Source organism: Benincasa hispida, chromosome 3 (assembly GCF_009727055.1).
Source record: "Benincasa hispida cultivar B227 chromosome 3, ASM972705v1, whole genome shotgun sequence".
NCBI lineage: Eukaryota > Viridiplantae > Streptophyta > Magnoliopsida > Cucurbitales > Cucurbitaceae > Benincasa > Benincasa hispida.
Genome location: NC_052351.1, coordinates 13,171,621 through 13,172,343, shown reverse-complemented (window position 1 = coordinate 13,172,343; position 723 = coordinate 13,171,621).

Genomic DNA, 723 nt, shown 5'->3' with positions numbered 1-723 from the left:
TATATATAAGTAATATTATTATATATATAATATTAAAAAATAAAAAGTTTAAATCGAGGATGGGGATGGTGCAGGAAGATACCCACCCCTTCCCCGTACCCAATCGGGAAACCCCGTTAACGTTTCGGTTTGACCTCCATTCCCAGTCAAAATCGGGGATTTCGCCCCAATCGGATGGGACGCGCGGATAGGGGGTGTTCAAAAAACCGCGGTAACCCGCACCACCCGGACTACCCAACCCAAAACCGCAAGGGTTGGATTGGGTTAAAATGTTAAAAAAATATTAAATTCGGGTTGGGTCTCGGGTTTACTCCATTTTCAGGGTCAGTCAACTCGTACCCGACCCGAATATATAAAATAAAAGTTAAAAAAAAGTCAATTAAAAAAAAAAAAAGAATAGGTGACACCAACCCAGCCTAACCCGGGAAAAATTTTGGGTTGGGTTGGGTTGGGTGACCCTCCAAAAAGGACTTAATAGGGTTCATGTTAGCCCAACCCGAGTTTTTGGGTTGTCCACAAAAATTCTTCCCAACGCCGACCCAACCCAAACCTATAGTACCCCCTACTTGCGGGGGACCCGACCCCCGCAGGGATTTTTTTGCCAAAACCTTTAGGTGTATTTAGTCCCTAAAGTTTTTGACTTGGCCCCAATTTAGTTCTCTCAATTTTGCGAAATAGGTTTAAAAGGTCCCTATTCCAAATTTATATATATTTTTTATTAAT